Source organism: Silene latifolia, chromosome 7 (assembly GCF_048544455.1).
Source record: "Silene latifolia isolate original U9 population chromosome 7, ASM4854445v1, whole genome shotgun sequence".
Lineage (NCBI taxonomy): Eukaryota > Viridiplantae > Streptophyta > Magnoliopsida > Caryophyllales > Caryophyllaceae > Silene > Silene latifolia.
Window position 1 is genome coordinate 30,369,000 of NC_133532.1, and position 10,104 is coordinate 30,379,103.

The window sequence follows — 10,104 nt, forward strand, 5'->3', positions numbered from 1 at the left end:
CCTTGAACAGTACAGAACTCTCTTTTTTTTTTTTCTTTTCTTTTTTTTCGAATCATTTTTCTCTTTTTCTTTTGTTTTCTTTTGTTTCTTTCTTTCCTTTTTCATTTTCCAATCATCATCTCAACAGAGCAAATGCCACCAAAAACGAGTAACAATCCCAAAAACTAAACTACTAGCTTGACAAAGGATAGGCTAAATGTAGGATGTAGTAAATGGGACAAAAAGGGATATTTTTGGCAGTGTGGAGTTTATGGGGAAAAAGAATAAAGGAAAACCTCTACCACATGTGTCAACAAACCAAAAACCGAATGCATACAGGTATTAAGCAGATCAAGTTCATATTTATAAAAATTAAGGAAACATGTCTCATAAGGAGTACTACTCACATTCCTAAATAAACCGGTCATAGATGTCACCAGTTATAGGCTCTAAATCTCAGAATGTATGATGTAGTTTGCCAATTTTTCTAAGTCAGGTCTCAAGCTCAGCAAATAAATTAACGAAAACTCGTAGATATGCATAAACGATTCTACTAATAACATATTAATCTAGCAAGGCTCAGGCAAAACAGGTGCAAATGCAAAATCATCATAGAAATACTACCGTTCCGACTCGACCTATATGCTAAAATAAACGTGCATTTTATGGAAATTTTTTGAATTTTTCAATTTTTTTGAAATTTGTATATATAAGAGAAATGAAATAAAACAATGCGAAACAAAATTAAACGTGAATGCAAGCAAATGATATGCGACGCAAAGCCCTTCCCCAAACCAAATCGCACGATGTCCCCATTGTGCAAAATCATATAATGAAGAAAAGAGAAATGGGAATTTGCGAGAAATAAATAAATATGACATGAAGTAAAGAAATCAGGAACTCACAAGACTTTAAGCGTAAAGGAAACCTCCCCAAACCAGCGTGAGCTAGGAGGTTTCAGTAGCCAGCAGTGCTACTAATAAGTGCCTGAAAAGACAGAAAAATACCACGCATAAGACGGAGAAAACAATTTCGAAGCGGTAAAATTGTGCATAAATGAGAGAACAGAAGAAATATATAAATTTTACGGAAGATAAAAGGGGGTAGAAGACTCCCTTAAGTCCGCATATCGACCAAACACAGCAGGGGAGAGGTCGTGAACAAATACAGCAGCAGCAATGGTCGATCGACCAAGAAGATCGGTCGATCGATCAAGTGGGCGTGAACAGTAGCTCCTGTAAACCTGCAAATCAGTCGATCGACCATATAGGCCAGTCGATCGACTGAAAACACTGCTGCAACATCATATTCTTCGTATTAGCTCAATAACTAGAGCTACCGAGGTCTAAAACTTGCAAATGCACAATAATACGCGCCCAAAATTGCGCAAAACCCAGAATGAAGTCTAAAGTACTTAAGAATCCTAAACAAGCGAAATAAAAATGCGAAGTTTTCGCGCACACAAAAAGCAATAAAAATTGTTTTAACAAAAGCAAATAAAATGAAGTTTATGACGAGCTCGATCAACTAATAGTTGATCAAGAAGGACCACGGTATGGCCCATTTCGTCGGCTTCTGGCTACTAGAGGTAGCCTCAATGGTGCTCATCTTATCAGCTGCACCCTTCTCAGCTTCGACAGTCGGAGAGCTCAACGGATCAACTTCGTCATCTCCCCAATCAAGGGTCTCTTTGGGCTCATCAGAATCCAAGTCGGACTCCTTTGCTTTGACTGGCTCGTCATCAACTATCTCATCAATTCCATAGCTCAGGAAACGAAGACCTCCTCTTTGAATGATAGGCTTTGTCGCAGCTAGAGTGACCTGCAGCGCATCCTTCCCCAAACCAGCTCCTGCAATGTCTAAAACAACAGATTCTTCCTCCTTTCTGCTCCCAATCTGGGGCGGAGGGGTTAGCACAGGAGTAGTAATAGAGACAGGCAATTCAGGAAGCACAAAGTACGATTTCTTTTCAGAAACCGTATTACAAGTAACAGGCCACATGGGGTCCTTCTTTTTAGCAGGTTGGGCAAAAATGATAGAATGTTTCCCAACTTTGAAGGTCAAAGTTCCAGAGCCTATGTCAATAATCGCACCGAAGCGGTGTGCGTAAACGCCTACCTAGGATGATCGGTATATGGGCATCCTCAGGCATGTCAAGGACAACAAAGTCAACAGGGAAGAAAAACTTCCCTATTTGGATGGGTATGTCCTCTAGGACTCCTATAGGCTCGACCGCAAGTCGGTCGGCCATCTGAACTGTCATGTCTGTGATAGCAAACCGAGTCAACTTAAGCTTCCTAGCTAAACTCAAGGGCATGACGCTTATACTAGCCCCTAGGTCACACAATGCCTTCTCAATTGAGAAGGTACCTATTTTGCAAGGGACGGAAAAGCTACCCGGATCCTCTAACTTATGGGGGCGTGTGTGGGGGAGATAAGAGCAAGACTCCTTAGTAAGTGCGATGAAAGTGTGCCTTTGTTTCAAGTGACCGCTTTTTGGACAAAAGTTGTTTCATAAATTTAGTATAAGCGGGCACTTGGTTGACTAACTCGAGGAAAGGGACCTGTACATTCAGACTGCGGATAACTTTTTCAAATTTGCTGAAAGATACCTGTTCCTTGGTCGGCACTAGCCTCTCCGGGTAAGGGGCTGTAAGAAGTACCTTAGCCCTCTCCTCCAAATCACGCGCGCCGGCATCCTTGGACTTAGGCTGGAAGTCCGTCACCTTCTCTTTGTTGAAGCTAGACCCCTCTTCAGACCGTCTCAAATGAGAACCATTAACCGTCATTGGGTCGAACTTCGGGACCGAGACTGACCCATCAGCATTTGGGTCTTGTCCTAATGTCTTCGAGACTGTGGTACCCCGAAACAAGTGGTCTCGCAGATTATTTGGCATTAAAGGACGAAATTCCTCAGCATCAGCAGCGATCTCAGTCGATCGACCACTGTCCTCAGTCGATCGACTGAGATGTCTGATTCGAAGCTCTTGTAACCCGTGCTTCAGTCGATCGACTAGGTATATCAGTCGATCGACTGATATACCTGGTAGACGGCTGTTTCTTTGATTTATTCGTTGAAGCTTTCTTTTGACTTGTTTCAGGCTCATTTTTTTCAACAGCGTCCTCGACCATGGCAGGACCATCAAGGGTGGACCCGCTCCTCAAAGTGATGGCATTTAGGGTCTCCTTTTGTTCAGGTTGAGTCGGTAAGTGTCCGGGAGCTCGAGTGTTACTTTTGCTAGCCAATTGAGCTATTTGGCTTTCTAGTAACTTCATCCCGGCCTCTCTTGCTTGGGACTTCTTCAGCAACAAGTTCTTAAGCTCAGAGAATTCAGAATTCTGCGATTGTTGCTGCTGCGGCACATAAGGAGGTTTCTGATATTGTTGTTGCTTTTGATGAGGGGGCACATAGGGTTGCTGCTGCGGCGGAGCTTGAGTTGGATTCAGGACATTTTGGCTCCTCCAACTCAAGTTCGGATGGGTATTCGGCTCATAGTAGGTGTTGGTCTGCCTATAGTGTTGAAAGGCAGCACAAGATTCAAAGGGACTAGGGCAGTTTTTCGAGACATGGCCCTCACCTCCACACCTTTCACAGCCGAAAGGACCGTCTGACATAGCATTTACCTGGTACATCCCACCCTTAGAAGCTCCTCCTAGCTCATACTTGTCAAATCTCGCAGTAAGAGCCTCAAGCGCAATGACAGAGGAAGATTCAGCAGCTCTCCTCTGGTTCCCTCTAGAATTCCCATACTCGGCCTTGTGGGTAGCTAGATCGTCAATGATCTTCCACCCCTTGGTTGCTCCCAAATTCTCAGCAAATCGTCCATTGGCTGCAGCATCCGAAATGGCCCTCTGATCGTCGTACAACCCATTGAAGAAATGATTGCACAAGCTCCACTTTTCGAACCCATGGTGCGGTATGGTTTGCACCAACTTCTTAAATAGGACCCATGCTTCGTGGAAATTCTCATCTGGCCCTTGTTTAAAGCCCGTGATTTGAGCTCTAATAGCAATCGTCCTTGAAGCAGAAAAGTACTTCTTGTAGAATGCCAATGCCAATGAATTCCAATCGGTGATCCCTTGAACGGTCCGGTCCAAATCTCTATACCACTCCCTTGCGGCATCACGAAGAGAGAAGATGAACATGGTCTCCTTGATCTGATCTTGGGTCACGCCGGCTGGTGGGGGTATGGAACAAATGAGAGTCAATAAAGGTCTCCATATGCTTAGCCTGCATCTTCATTTGCGGCTCCCCGAATCGGTTCTTCTCAACCATGCTAATGTAAGAAGGCTTTGGTTTGAACTTCCTGGCATCTCCTGGTAATTCGAACCCCTTATATAAGTTTTCAGCTGTTGGCTCAGAATGGCTAGCTATACTCGCTTCCTCGGCCATGACTGGAATTTCTGGAGAAGTAACTGTCTCGGCTGAAGAAGTGGAAACGGGTGAAGATGTGGGTCTTTTTGAGCAGATTGTTCTCGTAATAGCTTGACAGAGTACTCAGCTCTTCCTCTGTCGGTAGTACTCTTTGTGTTCGTCTCAACTCGCGCAATGATTTCTCTATCTCAGGATCAAATGGCACTAGTTCACCACCCTGTGACCTGCGCATAAGAGGAAACTACAAAAAGAATATAAGAAAAGTTTAAGGAACAGAAGTCCCTTAAACTAAGAAAGACTAAAAAATAAAACAACTAAAATTAGGACTATTGCCTCACCGGCAACGGCGCCAAAATTTGATACCCGTCGTTGTGAGTACCAAAGATAAAATTTATAATTCCTATTAAGACTAACCTAGGCTAGTGGTAACAGGGTCGAACCACAAGGAGGCAGATGTAAATTCTAGTTGATTTATGTTCAGTCTAAGGTAACAATTGTGGGGGTTGAGTTGAGATGGTCTATAGGTAAGAACAAATAAAGATAATAAGCTAAAAAGACGGTTTAACAGATAAAGAAGGGGTACTAGGATGATCAGTTCATTATAGCTTCGGCGGCAGCAAACTAAGTCGGTCTGAGTCAACACAGGTGAGGCGGGAAATAAAGAGGTCCTCTCGGTCCACTCTTAACAAATAGCATCTTTCGATCTCGCTATAGGTCCCTAATATCACTAATACTAACTTTCGTTCCGAAAAGTGACTAACGGTCTAAACTATACCTATCTTTCGATCTTAGCACAGTTTAGTCGATTCAATTGATGGTCTAACAACATACCCTATCTTTCGATCTATTGGGTCGGTCATAAAATGGTATCTAACTGGTCGCAGGCATTCGATTCGTTAAATACAAAAATTAAAATCAATTAAAACGAAATAAGCTCACGAGGTCAGTCGATCGACCGGGTAAGGTGGTCGATCGACCAACACGCGGGTTCAGGCCGTGTCTAATCTAATGCCGCCTATGCTACACCCGCCTACATCCTAGCACAAACTATTTAGCTACTCATGCTAAGGGTGAAAACAATAACATTGACGATGAAACTAGCTACTGAATTCATGCTTAAAACGGTAAAGAAAGCAATTAACATAAACAATGAAATTGGTTGCGGGAAAATAGCTAACAATTCTAAACTATTGATAAAATAAAGATGAACTAAAATTAGGGCAGAAGAATACCGAATTGCAGAGGAAAGATTAGTTATTAAGAACCGAAAATCCAATGCTCAACAATCCCAAACCCTAACTATCTATCAAGAACCGTATGCGGAAACTTAATGAAGATTACCGAATAAAACTTAGGTTTAAAACTGAATGAAAACTGAATGCTAAACTAGGTATTCTCAGTTACGTTATATAGAAAGTTCACGTAACAATTATTCCAAAACTTAAACTTAACGGGCTTCAAGTTCCTCGGTCTTTTAATTCACGTCTGGAACAGCATTGTGGTCGATCGACTAAGGTAGGTGGTCGATAGACCGGTCCTCAGTGTACAGTAGCTTCTGGAACCCGAACATTGGTCGATCGACTGAGGGTGATGGTCGATCGACCACTTGAGCTGCTACTTGACTTCTTAAAACTCGTGGACTCGTCTTTTGGGCCTTAAATTGCGCACCAAACTCGTTCCTCGGGTGAATACTTCACGTCAAATGCAATGTAGGATACTTGGGGACGGATTTAGCTCGATTTCCGCTGGATTCTTCACATTTCTGCAATAATGTAAAAAATACGGAAGTAGACGGAAATAGGGAGAAATGCAGCATAAACTACAAGAATGAGCTCTGAAATGCGTGTAAAATGGGATGTAAAACATCATATAAAAGACACGCATCATTAATTATACTATATAGTTTTAAATCAATAGCACCGTGTGATGGACCCGATTAAGGGATCTCAATGCAAATATTATATAGTTTGGGTTAAAATTAAATTATATAGAAGCTTGATAATTTTCCTAAATATTTGTAAGAGACTAAAATATGTTCAATTTCCTTAAAATAAAATAATTAATTAAGATGGTCAATTGCCTTAAAATAATATATTTAACTAAGATGGTCAATTTTCTTAAAATATAATAGTTAATTAAGATGGTCAATTTCAAGCAGACTAAAAGAAAGAAGATGCTTGGTAATTTTCCTAAATATTTATAGAAAACTAAAAGATGGTCAATTTCCTTAGAGTAAAATAATTAATTAGTATAAACATGCACACTTATGGTATTAAATATTATCATCATAAAATTATATATTAAATTTAAAATTTATACAATTTTATTAAACTTTATAGTTTATTAGATGTATAGAGATGTTAATTATTTAACATACAAAAATATAATAAATAGGTTATAAATAATCCAAGTTATATTCCACAATATATAATATTGTATAATTCTTTAAATTTGATTTAAAGGATATATGTATTTGATTTATATAAATATATAATCCTCTTAAAATTGCATGCCTAAGTAGTAAAAGTAATTTCGTTAGTAACGAAAAGAATTGTAGTAAATTGGATATAGTTATATGATAATAATCACTCATTTGAATAGTAATAGTAACAATATTATCATCGAGATTAGTGAAAGTTATAGAACAACAACGGGAGTAGTGAAATAATCAATATTAATGCGGCAATAGTGAAAGTAACAATAATTACGGCGGGAGTAGTGAAATTATCAATATTAATGTGGCAGTAGTGACAGTAACAATAATTACGGCGGGAGTAGTGAAAGAACAATGATTACGGGCAAGTAGTGAAATGTTATTATATTGTTTCATTAATAAGAGTAAAATATTAATAGCGGGAGTAGTGAATTTGTCTCAAAATTTATTTCATCGTAATTTTAGGATGTCATAGAAAAATATATTAATGATAAATTTATGACTTATACAACTTTAAGTAAGTTTATTTAATGAAAACAAAAATTTAATGGTAAGTAGAGGTAGCCCGGGCGAAGCTGGGCACCAATACTAGTATATATAAAAGAGAGTTTTTTCGAGCGATCTGAGAGCGTCCACATCATCAAAAATTAATTTAGGAAAGTATCATAAATAATAATTTTTGATGTAAAAAATAAAGTGGAGAGTCTTTTAATTATTATAATATATATATTTCCTAAATTATATTCAAGTGATATTTCCAATTTTTAAACCAAACTTTTACATTTCACTTGGCAAAAAAGTATCGTTAAAAAAATTATTAAAGTAATATAATTAACCTCGTGGTAAAAATGTTATCATTAGAGTATAGATTTCATATTATTTGCATATACTAAAACTTCTTAGTATGTAAAATTGTGTTATTTTTAGTATGTTTTGTCCCACATTGGAAAATAACGTAGGTGTGGTGAATATACTACATATAAATAATAAAATTATCCCACATCGAAAGATTCGTATAAGGTGATGTGATCCGATGATTATAAATAGCAGGCATATTTGGAATTTATGTGTCCACCCAAAAAATTTTGAGTCTCATAAATACTGTTTTAAAGAGCTCTTAAGATTTTCTATCATTATCTACGATATGATATAAAAAATAAATTGAAAATCGTTGGGAACTACCCAGTTTTACTAATGGTAGTCTCCTGACACAGTACAAAACTAAAGGTTTTACTAATGGTTGTCTTCTGAATACAGTAATAGAGTGTTAATAAGTCGTTATATGTACGATGTAGAGATCCCTATCTAATGATCGAGACTAAGTGGTTTTACCTTCAAAGAAAAATAATATGTATACAATACGTGTACTTCTTGGTATGTTATATCTTTCACAATGAAAAATAATCTAGGCATGATGAACAAACTACGTTTAAATAATTAAATTATGTATCTCACATCGAAAGAATAGTATACGGTAGGCTGATTCTATAAATATAAATAGGAGGCATCCTTGAATCTTAGGTATTAACCCAAAAATTTTTGATATAAAATATATGTACTTTTAAATATGTTATATGTCCCACATTGAAAAATAATATCGGTGTGGTGAATATATTATGTATAAATAATAGAACTGTCTCATATATATATACATTTTCTATATTATATTAAAGTGATATTTATAATTTTGATATAAAAACATTATATTTCATTTGACAAAAAAGTATCGTATGAAAATTATATAATTAGATTGTGACAAAAAAAATGCTATCATTAGAGTGTAGATTGTATTGTATTTTCTCATTATTAAATCGGGTTGATGTCACAGTAGATGCGAAAAAAAATGGTGTACTTAGTATATTATTTGTCCTACATTAAAAAATAATGTAAGTGTGGTGAATATACTATGAATAAATATTAGAATTGTCTCACATTGGAAGATTACCATAAGGCAGGGTGATCTTATGATTATAAATAGAAGTCATAACCCAAAATCTTTTGATTCTCTTAGGTATTGTTAGAGAAAGCTTTTAAAAGAGTTTGTATTACTGTCTCTACAATAATGAAATCAAACCTAAGTTAATCTTTGGAAAATATTTTAGTTATTATAATATATACTCTGTATTTCTTATTTTATATTCAAGTGATGTTTCTAATTTTTATATAAAAAATTTTACATTTCATTTGGCAAAATAATGTTGGTAAATTATAAAAATAATATTATTAGATTCATGGTAAGAAATGCTATCATTAGAGTATATATAGATTTCATATAATTTGCACATGTATTAAAGATGGTATTTCATAATATGTTATATGTCCCACATTGAAAAATAATATAGGTGTGACAAATATACTACATATAAAAAATAGAATTTTCCCACATCGAAATATAACATAAGGTGGGTGATTCTTTGATTATAAATATGAGGCATCCTTGGAACTTAGGCATCCACCCAAAATCTTTTCAGTCTCTTAAATATTGTCTTGGAGAGCTCTTAAAAGTTTATATCATTATATTTTCTACCTATAGATTTTATATGTCCACATTGAAAAATAATGTAGGTGTGGTAAATACACTACATTTAAATAATATAATTTGAATTGTGGGTACTCTATCGAGTGGGGCTTACTCTGTCGAGTAAGTATCTTACGCAAAACAGTAGCTGAGCTGATGGGTACTCGATCGAGTAAGTGGGACACTCGATCGAGTAAGGGGCACTCGATCGAGTAAGTGACTTACTCGATCGAGTAAGTGTGTTTTACGGGTTTGTTTAGACGGGTTTTGTCAATAACGCGAGATTGATATAAAAGCTTCCGTCATTATTTTATTAAAAACTTTTCAACATTCTAAACCGTTCAAGAGAAGAATAGAAGTTACGTACTTTTCATCTCTCGCGTTATTGGCAAATCCCAAAGTTAGGTTCGTCGGATCATCTCGTTCTTTACGCCGTTGTGATCATCGTGTCAAGGGTAAGTTCCTTGTACAATTTTTATAGCGTTTGGTTGAGTTTCTTTGAAACCCTAATTGGGTAATATTGGGGGGTTTTGGGAGTATTGTTGATGTTAGATTGTGATTGTATGATTGTGTGTTTATAGGAGGTGATTTCGTTGAAGAACGATTATGATTAACTGATTGTGACGATCTTGGTGATTGCCTTTCCAGGTAGGGTTATGGACCGCCATTTCCTCAATCTTGTTCCAAGTTTGATTATCGTCAACTTCGGTGAACATACCATTTGATCCCATGTTGAGAATGTTTCTTGAGTCTTCATAAAGACCATTCTAAAATTGTTGTACCAAGAACCACTCGCTA